Genomic DNA, 14,484 nt, shown 5'->3' on the forward strand with positions numbered 1-14,484 from the left:
TCAACCGTTGTTCCTATATGTCCAGCAGGCTTCCCCCACTTCCCATACAAAGTTATGTTTCTGCCTGTCATAGCAGAAGTCATCTGTGTGTGACTCTATCACAAGTCTTTCGACATCGACCCCAAAGAGAGGGAAGAGGGAGTGAGATAACATAAATAGGGGAGAGGATCAACCAGAGCAATCCACAAAAACTGTCAGAGAAATAGGAGTGTGACAGAGGGCATAGAATGATTGATACTTTGGGGCCATGAGAAATGAGAAGTGAACAAGACTTTAGCAATGAAATTGTAAGGCAAAAAATTCTAGACTTGAATCCAGGATGCACAACGGAGAACAGAAGTGATGGGGAATGTTGAGGAGAACATCAGGGTTTTGGTCAGCTGAAGGACAAGAGCAGGGCAAAGTCTGCACAATATGTTTAAGGATGCAAATAGTTACCTTTTCAGCAATGTGTAAAGAATGCCCAAGAAACCATACACAGGAAATTTTGGACCCAGGGGTGATGGCATGTGACAAAGTCAGCAATGGTGGTGCAAAGGACGACTGGGAGGCTTCAGCAGGGCTAGAGATGGGGGCACAGAGCGCACTATTGCCCCAGTAGACGGGTAGCTCAGTCCTGTCATGTAGCTCCGATTCATTGAGTATTTTACAAAGGTTCTGCTACCTGCGGAGACTTTTGTAATGTACATATTAGGATGGCAGGAAATACACCTGTAGTTATCAGCAGGGGCCAGTGGCACCAGCCGAGCACGACTTGCACCGCTTAGAGCTTTACACGTGGAATCAGTGATGGAGCAACATACGGATGTATTTTGCGCATGTGCCGGATTTTTATAAAGCTGTATGTGCAGAAGGAGTCAACTGAAATCACTCTTTTTTTTACATTTTTGAGGCTTGGTTTACTAATTCATGTATAGTGTCCTAGATGCCCAAACCATGTGCAGAATAGGTTTTCCTTTAAAACTGCTTTGCCATGCCATGTTTGCCAACACCTTGTCTAAAAACACTGTAATATGTATGTAAATGTGTAACCCGTTCTGAGCTCCCTGGGGAGGATGGGATATAACCAAACTGCATAGTTAAGGCATCTACATGTATAAATCGGAGAGGTGGTAAAATCAGGAGCTACACAAGAAATAGCGGCATTGTGAAACTGGCATTTAACATGTAAATGCCACACAACCTTTCAAAATGACCTCCACAGTCTTTGTTCCTGTGTAAAGAAGGAGGGAGGATTAGAGAAATGGTACAGCCTAGGCTGGAAAGGAAGCTCCTTCATCCTCCCGCACACTTCCATCGGGCTCTGCTCTGCGCAGAATCTGCTCCTGTATTGTTCAGGTGCAGATATAGATCTGTGTGGGAAGACGTGTGCTATTGAAAAATCATTTGAATATTTATTCATTTTTCTGCCTGGGAGCTGGGCTATTCCTGGTACATGGTGCAATGCCGAAGCCCCTGTTCATGAACCCAGGTGCAGTGAATTTTTTCTTAAAAGGAAAGGGCAGGTACAGAGGACACCACTGTGATGGGCAGCACAAGTTCACTGAATAAGTGCTTTTCAGTCTTTTGGCTAAGAGTGTAATGTTTTAAATTGCAGGATCGGAGTTCTTAGCTGAGGACTGTCTTTCTCTGTCACTATGGCTGACACTGAGACCTGCTGAGTAAAGGATATTAGTGTCCTACCAGATATTAGTACCCTATCCAGAGACACAATGGTGCCAAAACTGATTAAAAAAAAAAAAAAATAACTGTAAAGAAATGCTTACAAATTGGGTTTAAACTACTGCTTACACATAGAAACATATGATGACAGATAAAGGCCAAATGGCCCGTCCAGTCTGCCCATCTCTTTCTCTCTCTAAGAGATTCCACGTGCCTATCCCAGGCTTTTTTGAACTCAGGCGCAGTCTCTGTCTCCATCACCTCTACCGGAAGACTATTCCAAGCATCCATCACCCTTTCTGTAAAAAAAAGTATTTCCTTAGATTACTCCTGAGCCTATCAGCTCTTAACGTCATCCTATGCCCTCTTATTCCAGAGCTTTCTTTCAAATGAAAGAGACTCGACTCATGTGCATTTACACCATGTAGGTATTTAAACGTCTCTATCATATCTCCCCTCTCCCGCCTTTCCTCCAAAGTATACAGATTGAGATCTTTAAGTCTGTCCCCATACGTCTTATGACGAAGACCACGCACCATTTTAGTAGCCTTCCTCTGGACCAACTCCATCCTTTTTATGTCTTTTTGAAGATGGAGCCTCCAGAATTGTACACAATATTCTAAATGAGATCTCACCAAAGTCTTATACAGGGGCATCAATTTCTCCTTTTTCCTACTGGCCATACCTCTCCCTATGCACCTTAGCATTTTTCTAGCTTTCACTGACACCTTTTCAACCTGTTTGGCTACCTTAAGATCATCACATACAATCACACCCAAGTCCCACTCTTCTATTGTGCACATAAGCTCTTCACTCCCTAATCTGTACCGTTCCCTTGGGTTTTTGCAACCCATATGCAAGACCTTGCATTTCAGACCATCCTTCAAGCTTCACTCGTGGTATTCACACCTTCAGGGGTGTCTACTCTATTGCAGATTTTGGTTATCATCCACAAAGAGGCAAATCTTACCAGTCAGCCCTTCAGCAATATCGCTTACACATATGTTAAAAAGAATAGGCTCAAGAATCGAACCTTGAGGTTGGGCCTGAGGCGCCTGAGCCAATCGGGGCCTTAGGGAGCAGCCACCAACTTCCTGCCCACATCGGTTTCAGTGTTTTCTCTGCCGTCAGAAGTGACGGCAGAGAGAGCGCTGAAGCTGACGCAGGCACTTTTTCCATTCTTGGAAAATCATTTGACTGTGTATCCCTCAGAGTTACTTATTTCAGTTTCTTAGATACTGTTGAAGATGGGCACATTCAGGCAGAGGAGATAGTTTTAGTCCATGGAGGGCTCAGTATGTCCCTGAGGCAAGTGATCAAAAGAAGCTACCGTGGTCCCTCTCAGCTCATTCTTCTCCCCATTAGACTACTCCTACCCTGTATATAAATGTGCACCATAGAGAAGACAGGCCAACCTTTATTCAGCATAGATGGAGCAAGACTTTGAATTTCTCTTTGTACAGGTGATCATTGGTCAAGTGGGTTAAGCTCGGTGGGAATTCAGGGGGAAGAGGGGGGCAGTTTCCAACAGGTGATAAGAAGCCGAGGTTGGAAGAAATACAGGCAGTTCTCGAGTTACAGACGCCTGACTTAAGTATGACTCATACTTAAGAACACGGTCACTGCTTCATTGGATTTCACTGAGCAGTATTTCCAGTGGCCTAGACTCCTACACTTCTCCTGCAGCAGATTCAGGAATGATTCAAGCCACATTAAGAATAGTGAGTGGTTGCGCCTGCTGTACCTTAGAGGGAACATTGGCGGGGACAGTTGGCCCTTTTGTCAGCAGAGGTTAGCAGCAATAATCTTAAAATCTACATGCAAATCTGACTTTAAAAGTATAACTCATTCTTAACCCGGGGACTGCCTGCATACATAAAAGGGATTTTCAAATCTATGTGAGCATTTTTTTTTATAGCAAATATTTGCCCATAGAAAGATGGATCCTGCCAAGGAGTTGGCTGCTGCCTCATGGCAACATGCAGAGTGAGGAACCTGCCCTGTGATGGAGTGGATTGCCATCTCCCGTGCATGTTTCTGCTACCCAACATAGGACCCCTCAGCCTACATCACTCAGGTGGTCTCCCATTCAGGTACTAGCTAGGCCTGACCCTGCTTAGGTTCTGGTGATGAGAGTGGGCCTACACAGGGGAACCAGGCCATCCATAGAAAAAGTAGCTGTAAAGTCCATAGCTAGAAAATGACTTTCAGTCCCTGAATAAGTTTTCAAAAAGAAAAATCATGGATATTTTGTATTTTCAGATCTGAAAGCTGTCTGGGGACTTTGAAAATTACACCCAAGAGAACAAATTTCAAAAGCATTTACTCAGCTAAACTGGCCGGTAGGAAAGCAAAACCAAGGGAGGGGGAAGAGCACAGAACAGGGAGGAGGAGAGGAGGAGCAGGGAATGGGAGAGGGCAAGGAGAAGCAGGAAATTAATCTTTACTGCTTCATAAAAATTCATCAACAATGCAATAATATAGATATAAGGGGATAGGGAAGAAATGAAGGCCCTGCCACATCCATCAACAGAGGTAGTGGTGGGGGTGGGGTGGATTTGTAATTAATATCACAAGAATAATCTGAGACATCCTGACTATTAAAAAGCCTGACAAGTAAAAAGCTGAAGGGAAGAGATGAATTTCTTAGACGAGGATTCCGTGTGGCCTAGTGGTTAAAGCTACAACCTCAGCACCATGAGGTTGTGGGTTCAAATCCCACACTGTTCCTTGTGACCCTGGGCAAAATCACTTAATCCCCCATTGTCTCAGGTACATTAGATAGATTGTGAGCCCCCCAGGACAGACAGGGGAAGTGCTTAAAGTAGCTGTATGTGAACCACTTTGAGTGTGGTTGTAAAACCACAAAAAGGTCCCCCCCCCACTCTTATTTCCAGAGCTGAAGTAGCAGTTGCTTGTGAAATCCAATCTAATTTTTTGACAGGATGAATAAAGAGGCCCCCCCCTTGGTGAACAGGGTTACCTAGAGATTCGAGAGGGAGATCAGCACAATTATCAAAATCTTACTTGAGATTCAATCTAATAATGGGAGTCAGTATTGCAAAAGTAGCAGTAACATTTTTCATTATTTGCTCTTTGGCTCAGGTTCTGGTTTGTAATAGCTACTTGTCACTTGTTTACTAAAAGCCTGTGACCATGTTTTGCCAATATGCTGTTCTGGGCCCAAGTTGGGCTGGAAGGTCAAAGCTTGGGCCTAGTTTGGGGACACAGAAAGAGGGGTTATGGTTACCTATATTATGACAGACATATTCTGAAGATACCAAGGACCTGCCTGCTTGTGGGTGCCCTCAAGGGCTGGAAAGCAGCCCTAACCCCCCTTCCCCTCCCCCAACTGCTTTGTGATTCAAGGATGATTTGGGGGTCACCTTGTGCCAGGCATCGATTCTCTCTGTCACGCAATTAGATGAGGTGGGAGGAAGATGCCGTGGAGATGGAGGAGCTCTATCCTGGCATAAATGAATAGCAAATGCTCCGTTTCTGTTTTCTAGAATGTCTTTCTAACTTAACAGCTCCCCCCCCTCCTCCCCCCCCCCCCGATGGTGTGAATATGCATCTATTTTACAGTGTGTAATGGTGTGAAAATAGAAAGCCCAGGGCTCAGGAGCTCCTTGTGTAGATCAGGTATTCTGCAGAACACCTCTTCTTCCTAAGGAATGTAGAAGATTCAACTTTGCAGAAAGGAGTTTTGGAAAGATGATGTGAATCATAAGAAATGCTAGTTTGCGTTCTCTTCTCTGAGAGGAGCTCAAGGACAGGGAAGACCCATTTTATTTTATTACGATTCTGATTCCGTCTCCGCTCAGCATGTTACACTCCTTGCTGAGAAGGTTTATGAGCATGGAATGAGAATATAATTTAATTAGCTTGCCACATGCATGTTTGGATAAGAGATGAGTCACAACTCAGGCCTGGTTGGTTCCGACGTGGATTAGAACCATGGGGAAGTGGTCTCGGGGCTGATGAGTCTGTCAATGCAAGCAGTGACATCCCGGATCCTGGCCCCTGGCAAACAGCAGACCTCTCTTGATTGTAGGTCTGGTCTGCAGATTGGTCCCTCGGTGCCCCTCAGCAGCGAATCTCCGATGACCACCACTCTGCGCTTCTTAGGGGTGGGCAGTACTGTTGATTCCGGAGTTGGAACCGTCTGCTGAACAACTACTTGTAGCTCTTTCTCCGGACCTTCCTGTAGCAGCTGATATCTGTTCCTCAGGGCGATATGAGGTGTCGATGTTGAGCTGTCCTGCATGGACTGGCTCATGTGAAGATGAGTTTAGTCGTAGCCACGAAGGACTTACAAAAGCTGTGGATTATGCCAGTGCTTCATTACATGAAAAGTGGCATATTTGTCTGCGATTTCTGTACTCCGTCTCTGCTGTCACATGCAGTGTTGGAAGGTCCAGCTTCCATTTTACTGTTTCAGCGATCTGCGTGCTAAACCCCTCTTGGGCTTTGGAACAGTTGTGGCAACTCCACCTCAGGAAGCAGGGCAGGATGTAGCATTAGCTAAGGAAAAGGTGCTTCTGAAAGAGAGAAAATAGTCTATTTCTTCAGCAAATCCTAGATGGGCTCCAGATTTTGTAAGGGGAACTTACTTCATCTGGATTAAAATAAGGATGGAAGCAGAATGGTACCAACGGGAGATGTAGAATCTCTGCACCGACTCACTCACCTCTAACTTGGGCTTCTTTTGCAATCAATAACTCATGTGGGAGGAGAGGCAGAGCAGCGAGTGCTTGAAGGTCTCACTGGATCCGATGCAAGAGTTTGAGTTGGAACCAAGTGTTGATAGCTTCTAATGCAAGCTTAATGCATAAATTTTGCTCGATGATGAAAGAAACAAACGATATGCAAATAAGACCTGGGCAAAACTTGCGCACTAATTAGGGAGCAGTGGCGTACCAAGGGGGGGCGGGAGGGGCGGTCCGCCCCTGGTGCAGCCTTAGGGGGGGTGCACAGCCTTAAGGGGGGTGCACAGCCGGCCTGGTCCCTATTGCGCTCCCACCCTCCCAGCGAGAGCAGCAAACTTCCCTCCAGTAGCGTCGGCTGCTTCGCGGCTTTCTCCTCCCTCTGCCGTGTCACTGATGACGTCATCAGTAATGCTTCATCGGCAGGAGAAAGCCGCAGAGCAGCCGACACTACTGGAGGGAGGTTTGCTGCTCTCGCTGGAAGGGTCGGAGCATGCAGGATTGAGGGAAGAGGATAGAGTTAGTTACTGGAAGGGGTGAGGGAAAGAGGTGGCAAGCTATAGGTAGACACAGTGAAAGAGGGAAATTGAGGACTGAATAGTAAAAAAGAATTTAGACAGGCAGAAAATAAATTGAGAAGGAAGACCAGGGAAGACCAGGATGAAGGGAGCAGAGAGAGATATGCCAGAGCAAAGTTTTTTCATGAAAATCGTCTCTCATTATGTCCAGATCGCCAGTATGTCTATCTTTATACCACATTTTCAACCAAAATTTTGTCCCAGATGCCCAGAACAAGACCATTTGGATGTGGGAGGGGCCAGCATTGTGATGGTCTGGCCACCCAGTCATGGCAAGAGAGCAGTGGGGCACCTTACAGGGCACTGCAGTGAATTTCACAAAAAGGGTGCCACAAACATCTCACCACAACTCCCTTATAGGTCATGGTGAGCCCCCCAAAACCCACTATAGCCACCTGTCTACAACCCCAATAGCCCTTATGGCTGCAGGAGGCACCTATGGCAGTAGAGTAAGGTTTTGGTGGGCTCCCATTTTCCACCATGAATGTAGTGGTTAGAGTGGCTTATGGGCCTGGGTCCTCCTCTCTATGGTTCACTAGCCCACCCCCACCCCAGGCTACTTAAGACACCTGTATACAGCTCTACTAGGCTTTCCTATCGCAGGGGCTGATGTTCCAGAGCCAGGTATGTACATTTTTATTCTGATATTTGTGGCAGTGTGAGGGGGTCAGTGATTACTGGGAGAGTGTGTGTGGATTCCTTTTTAGCACATACCTACTTTTACATCGTCTAACTCACAACGTATAAGTTTCATCTAGGAAGTCTCGTGAAATAGTTGATCATCCCTGCAGGATGACTAATTCTAGGTTGGCCCACGCCCTGCTCTAACCACTCCTTCAGAAACGCGCCTTTCATCTCTGGGCACGCAGCGGGATTCAGAGGTCTAAAAAGTCCCTGGATACGCCCAGAAAGTCAGTTTGATTATTGGCACTTAGACGACTTGTGTTTTAGGTCATTCAAGTGCCGACGTGGATGGGTTTTTAGACATGTTTTTCTTTTGATTATGAACTCCTTAGTATGCAAATGTGCGCAAGCGAATTATAGAAAAGTGCCACTTTCACGCATAATTTCATATTACATGAACTGCTAACTGGCATTGGTGATCAATTATTAGCTAGTTCTATGTATAACTATCATTATTCAATATTCTATAAAATTGTCTGCAACTTGAAGGGGCTTAAAAAATGCTTCAGACTCTGAACATACATTGCAGAAAGATATTTCTGTTTTTTAAGGCGTTTGTTATGATTATGTACAGAAGAAATCAGAACCTTAACCAAACAAATATCTATTTTTGGCAAAAGTACAAAACATCTCCCCCAGCGGAAAAGCCCTTCATGTATTTGAAACTGGCATTCACAATCAGAAACTAGAGTTAGTGCAAGGGACTGGGGAACTGGGTTCAATCCCCACTGCAGCTGCCTGTGACCTGGGACAGAGAAAGTACTGCTTCGGTTGTACAACAGAATGACACGATATCAAGTCCAAAACCATAGCATAAGCTCTTTAAGGGTACTTCTATAGACTAAATTATGCACACTTATTTATAGAAAAAACTCACTTATGCACTTGGATGACCTCACAAACTGGCACGTATAGAAACATGACGGCAGATAAAGGCTAAATGGCCCATCCGCAGCATCCACTATCTCCTCCTCTCCCTATTGGCTAAGACTTAACATTTGCATCTCCTCTTCCTATAGGCTAAAGCTTTTTATAGCTGCATTGTGATGTCATAGAACTTTATGGTTATAGAAACATTGTAACATGATGGCAGATAAGGGCCAAATGGCCCATCCAGTCTGCCCATCTGCAGCATCATTTATCTCCTCTCTCCTTAAGAGATCTCATGTGCCTGTATGCACATGTTTGCATGCACTTTAGGTGTGCTTACGCATGCTAGCATACACCTGCTCTTGACCTGGGCAAAGCTGTTCTGCACCAAAGCAGCTTTCATTACCACTCTATCATGGGTTAAAATGCATGAACGCCATGAAAGAATTTGGCAGTAAGAGCCTGATTCTATAAACGGTGACCAGGAGCCCTAATCATGGATGCCTGGTGATGCCTAACTAAAATTTGTATGCAACGTAATTGTTTGTTAATGGGTTAAATGGTGGATTAATTGACCACGCCATTAATACCCATTTTTTTAAATTGCTAGTTTAGGTTGTGCACAGATATCCACGTAGCGTCTAGCAGCACCTGAAAAGTAGGTATGGTTAAGGGCATAAAATAGGCAGTCGCTAGGTGTTTGGGGTAGGTGTCGGTAAATTAGCCAGGAAAAACCTACTTCCAATGCCTACGACTGCTTAGGCGCCATTAAGAATGGTTCATTAACAATCGTGCAGAGCAGCAATTACACGCTGGATGCCGGTAGGTGCCATTTATAGAATCAGGCCCGAAGTGCATTTCATTGTCACAATTTCCAGAATTTCCCCTCTTATGTTGTATGTGGAATGGCCTGGCTGTGCGTTAAAACAATAGGGCAACCTGATGCCTAGCGAGAGGTTTTCCCGAGAAACTCGTTGCTTTTCAACATCACGTTCTGCAGTTCAGAAGAACCAACTTTGTACAATTATGGCTGCAATGGTACATTTTGAAAGGCCAGCCAGTATTTTCTTGAGTAAGAAAAGGGAGACCTTGGTGTGGTTCCACGCCAGGAAATCCAGAGGACTTGGCACAGGGATGTTACGAGTACTGCCTGCATAAGACAGAAGCAATAGAGGGATGGGGAAGAAAATAAGTCCTGATGGGCTGGTTGAAGAAGGGTGAGTGGCGCCCCCCCCTGCCAAGCACGGGCCCCCTTCTCTCTCCCCGTTGTGACCAACATGCTCATATCAGTGTCCGCTCACCCTTTGACATTACTTCCTAGGCACGGATCCCGGAAGTGACATCAGAGAGAGAGTGCCGATACCGATGCGGGCAGCAACCTCGTGCTGGGGAAGTAAAAAAAGTATAGAAGAAGGGAAGGTGGGGTGGGGGGAAAGGGCGGCAGAGAGAAGGTTTCAAATGCTAAACAGCAAGAAAATAATTTTCAATATTTCATTTTGTGAAATTACTTAAGAAAAAGATAAATTCAGAAAGCATCATTTATTGTGGCTCATCAAAGTCTTTCAGGCTTATTTTCCAGGGAAAGATTCCCTGTTCAGTCTTTACCTTTTCAATTCCAACACAAACTCCCCAGCCACCCCAGAGGTTCACAATCTATCAGGTACTCTTGGCCATTTTCCTTCTCTGTCCCAATCATGTCTCTTGACAATTTACAAACTTGTAGTAAAGCAGAGAGCTCTTTCCCTCTTCGCATTGGAATGGAGGAGTGTGTGGCGCGGTGGTTGAAGCTACAGCTTCAGCACCCTGGGGTTGTGGGTTCAAGTCCCACACTGCTCCTTGTGACCCTGGGCAAGTCACTTAATCCTCCATAGCCCCAGGTGCGTTAGATAGATTGTGAGCCCACCGGGACAGACAGGGAAAATGCTTGAGTACCTGATTGTAAAACCGCTTAGATAACCTTGATAGGCGGTATATAAAATCCTAATTAACTTGAAACTTGTAATGCTGTTGATCTTTTCTAGCTGAACAATTTAATTGTCACAATCCAATGAAGCTAGACGCGTATAAAGTTTTAATAAAGATACAAGAGCAACATAAACAGGTCCTCCAAACTGACCTGAGAATAATTCAGATTTTAACTTTGAAAATCTGCTATTTGATTCTATAATAGTCGAAACGGTTAGGGTAAATCGGTTTCATCGTCGTCCCTAAAATACAGTATATATTCACGGCTGTAGTGGTTTGAAGATTAGTGCTTCTGCATGAAATGCCAGGCAGGTAGGGGCTGAGGCACTTCCCATGAGGGGAAGGAAGAGGGGAGTGAGGGACTGGACTTAAGGATTTTATATCACCGCTAATGGTGCCAACTATTCCACTGGATGTTGGGGAAGATGAAACTAAGTCAAGCCTTACAAAAGTGTCCATCATGCTAGTAATTACCACATCCATGTTTTTCATAAGACCTTTAGTCTTCCCCATCGCAAACTCCCCACTGGTTGAGAAAGGCCTCCCGTTCCCTCAGATCTCCTTAGACCTCACACGTTTGATTTTCCTGGGCTTATTGTCAATTCTGAGCCCATAAAGCCACTTAGGCTTCAAGCCTATACACAGAAGTAGGCGAGCAGAATTTAAAGTTACACTTGATGGCATCTCTATCAATTCCTGGCAGCCAAATCATGGTGGAACAACATGCAGTGAGGGAGAGCAGTCATCAGAGAGCTCATTTACATGCATAAATTGCTAGTTACTGGTAAATGCAGTGAAAATTATCCTCCTCTTAGGTGTGTCATCAACCAGTTAGAGAGTTGGGCCTAACCACTCATTAATAACTAATCACATAGCTTAACTACCATAATCAACGAGTCAGTGCACCAGTAAAGCACCCATTCACCAGGTAAACAGTGAGTCCGATCTACCCAAAGAACTGCTGGAAAGCCTTTGTTTTCTGGCACCTTGAGCACAAGCAAAACGTGAATCTTCACCCATCAGTCCTGAACAAAAACACCTCCTTATCGTGCTTGCAGCTTTAGCCTTGGAGATCCTCCAGTACCTCTGGGAAAATATCCCATGGAAATTACAAAGCAGAAAACTGTTTCATACACTCACCGTTTTGTGGGTCTTGTCTGTGATCTAATCAAAACCCCGGCCGGAACTGAGCATGCTTTAGACAAATCCTGTAAAAAGAGAAAAGGGGGGAAAGCAGGAGAAGAAAGAAAAATCACTTTCTGATCAGAATCTCTCTCCTTCTCTGGCCCTGAAAGGGGGAGGGGTGGATAATAAGACTTTTTACACATATTAACACAATTTACACACAAAGGGATCAATATTCAGCCATCAGCGTTATTCCCAGATATTCAATGCTGATCAAGGTCTGGGCTTAGGCATTAACATTAAGGTGGACTTGGGGAAATCCACTGCTTATTTTTAAGATAAGCAGCATAAAATCTGTTTTACTCTTTTAGGACCTTGCCAGGTACTTCTGACCTGGATTTGCCACTGTTGGAAACAGGATACTGAGCTTGATGGACCTTGGGTGTGTCCCAGTATGGCAGCTCTTATGTTCTTATGTGAGCCAAGTGTAAAACAATGGAGCCATTGTGACATCATTGATGAGGTTGGCTCTGAGGCATTGGTGGAATGAGGCATTATGACATCACAATCTCAGCTCTGGAATATTGCTACTCTTTGGGTTTCTCTCTGTTTGGCCACTGTTGGAAACAGGAGACTGGGCTTGATGGACCTTCGGTCTGTCCCAGTATGGCAGCTCTTATGTTCTTATGTGAGCCAAGTGTAAAACAATGGAGCCATTGTGACATCATTGATGAGGTTGGCTCTGAGGCATTGGTGGAATGAGGCATTATGACATCACAATCTCAGCTCTGGAATGTTGCTACTCTTTGGGTTTCTGTCTGTTTGGCCACTGTTGGAAACAGGAGACTGGGCTTGATGGACCTTGGGTGTGTCCCAGTATGGCAGCTCTTATGTTCTTATGTGAGCCAAGTGTAAAACAATGGAGCCATTGTGACATCATTGATGAGGTTGGCTCTGAGGCATTATGACATCACAATCTCAGCTCTGGAATATTGGTACTCTTTGGGTTTCTCTCTGTTTGGCCACTGTTGGAAACAGGAGACTGGGCTTGATGGACCTTCGGTCTGTCCCAGTATGGCAGCTCTTATGTTCTTATGTGAGCCAAGTGTAAAACAATGGAGTCATTGTGACATCATTGATGAGGTTGGCTCTGAGGCATTGGTGGAATGAGGCATTATGACATCACAATCTCAGCTCTGGAATGTTGCTACTCTTTGGGTTTCTGTCTGTTTGGCCACTGTTGGAAACAGGAGACTGGGCTTGATGGACCTTGGGTGTGTCCCAGTATGGCAGCTCTTATGTTCTTATGTGAGCCAAGTGTAAAACAATGGAGCCATTGTGACATCATTGATGAGGTTGGCTCTGAGGCATTATGACATCACAATCTCAGCTCTGGAATATTGGTACTCTTTGGGTTTCTCTCTGTTTGGCCACTGTTGGAAACAGGAGACTGGGCTTGATGAACCTTCGGTCTGTCCCAGTATGGCAGCTCTTATTGAATATGCAGTTTACTGGAGCAGGCTAAAGTTTAGTTGGTTAAGTTGCTCTTCAGAACTTAAACAGCTTTGGGCTACCACATAAAGCTAGAATTGCACTGAGCAATTTGAAAAGGCTTCAGACGTTACAAAATCGGCTCTGCATCTTTCAAGTGACTCCTTTACTGTTGCAATCTTATCGGTTGCCTAATCAATACAGAAATCAAGACGAATTGCTTATTATTACAAGTAGAAATTGCTGCTAGAGGTGAAATCACTTCCCCTCCCTTTTACTAAAGGGTCCTTCTACTAAGGCACGCTATTTTATTAGCATGCCTTAGTAAAAGGACCCTTAAGCCATGGTAGTGGCCCAAAGTACCAAATGCTCTGATGCTGTTCCGATGCTCAAAGAATTCCTAGGAGTGTCAGAGCACTTAGCGCCCAGGCCGAGGTGGTAACTTTGTGAAGCCGTTGACTATTCGACGCTCGATGCTCTCAATTCAGGGTTTTTGCCTATGGGATGCTTTGCCAGTAGTAGTATTATGGGGGAGGGGGATGGAATCACTGGGCGGCCAAGGATTTTGCAGTTTAATAACATCTGAAGACTATATTGTTTGACTGTAGTTATCGGTGAGTTTAATGATTGATCTGTGCATTATGTCATTTTTTTTTTCTATGTAATAGTTTTTATGTATGTTTTCTGTACATCATGCAGAACTGATGGATGTTGTGGTATAATAATAAATATATGTAGAGCCCTTCAAACAGGAATTCCATCCTATTCAACCCTTTCCCCCATTCCATTCTGTCTAACATGGTCATTACGTTCTGTGAAGGACCATCGATTAGAGCGCTTTTTTAATTTTGTAGCTAATGCCATCTTCCCCTTTCCATTATGACCAAATGATCTTTTAATAATGATAATAATAATAATAATAATAACTTTATTCTTCTATACCGTCAATAATCGTGCAACTTCTAGGCAGTTCACATTGAACAGGAAGTTATCCTGCCATTGTATCGAGCAATGGTGCGACCACATCTGGAATACTGTGTCCAATACTGGTCACTGTACCTTAAGAAAGACATGGCGATGCTTGAGAGGGTCCAGAGGAGAGCAACCAGGATGATAAGGGGAATGGAGAACCTTTCATATTCTGAAAGGTTAGACAAACTGGGGCTCTTTACCCTGGAAAAGCGGAGACTGAGAGGAGACATGATACAGACGTATAAAATCATGAAAGGCATAGAGAAGGTGGAGAGGGACAGATTCTTCAGACTAGCGGGGACAACAAAAACAAGAGGTCATTCAGAAAAACTGAGAGGGGACAGATTCAAAACGAATGCAAGGAAGTTTTTCTTCACTCAGAGGGTGATGGACACCTGGAACACGCTTCCAAATGAGGTAATAGGACAGAG

At 44.6% G+C, this 14,484-nt stretch overlaps 1 protein-coding gene across 1 annotated transcript in view; it reads right to left on the reverse strand.

The window, feature by feature from the left end:
• The window catches only part of CPLX2 (complexin 2), a 93,944-nt gene extending 82,276 nt beyond the window's left edge, over nucleotides 1-11,668 (reverse strand). Inside the window, exon 1 of the mRNA XM_033926860.1 lies at nucleotides 11,606-11,668. The gene's annotated coding sequence lies outside the window, so the exon portion shown is untranslated. The remainder of the gene's footprint in view (nucleotides 1-11,605) is intronic.
• Nucleotides 11,669-14,484: the final 2,816 nt, after the last annotated feature.

Source organism: Geotrypetes seraphini, chromosome 18 (assembly GCF_902459505.1).
Source record: "Geotrypetes seraphini chromosome 18, aGeoSer1.1, whole genome shotgun sequence".
Lineage (NCBI taxonomy): Eukaryota > Metazoa > Chordata > Amphibia > Gymnophiona > Dermophiidae > Geotrypetes > Geotrypetes seraphini.